We start from the raw sequence: 837 nt of genomic DNA on the forward strand, positions 1-837 counted from the left end.
ACTATTGAAGAAGACAAAGAAAGTAGGAGGCCTCCAAATGCCTGACCTCTTGACTGCAAGAGGTAGTCAAAACAGCCTGGTGCTTGTACATGGACAGATACATTGACCGATGGAACAGAATTGAGAACCCAGATGTAAATCCATCCGCTTACAGTCACCTGGTCTTCCACAAGGGCCCAAAGTCCATAAAATGGGGAAAAGACAGTCTTTTTAACAAATGTTTCTGGCAAAACTGGATGTCCATCTGCAAAAAAATGAAGCAGAACCCGTACCTCACACTATACACAAAAACTAATTCAAAATGGATCAAAGACCTAAATATAAAACCCAAAACTATAAAGGTCATAGAAGAAAAAAATAGGATCAATAGTAGAGACCCTAATACACGACATTAACAGGATACAAACGATTACTGACAATACACAAACACCATAAGATAAGCTAGATAACTGGAGTCTTCTAAAAATTATATACTTATGCTCATCAAAAGACTTCACCAAAATAGTTAAAAGACAACCTACAGAATGGGAAAAAAAACTTTGGCTATGACAAATCTGGCAAAGGCCTAATCTCTAAAATCTACAGGAAAATTGAACACCTCTGCAACAAAAAGATAAATAATCCAATTAAATGGGCAAAGGATATGAACATACACTTCACCAAAGAACAGACAGACATTTTAGGAAAGTTTCTCAATCACTAGCCAGTAGGGAAATACAAATCAAAACAACAACGAGATACCATCTCACCCCAACACTACTGTTACAAATAAAAAACAGAAAATAACAAATGTTGGAGAGACTGCAGGGGGATTGGAACTCTTATGCACTGCTGGTG

The sequence above is a fragment of the Trichechus manatus genome, unplaced genomic scaffold (assembly GCF_000243295.1).
Source record: "Trichechus manatus latirostris isolate Lorelei unplaced genomic scaffold, TriManLat1.0 scaffold00210, whole genome shotgun sequence".
Taxonomy (NCBI): Eukaryota; Metazoa; Chordata; class Mammalia; order Sirenia; family Trichechidae; genus Trichechus; species Trichechus manatus.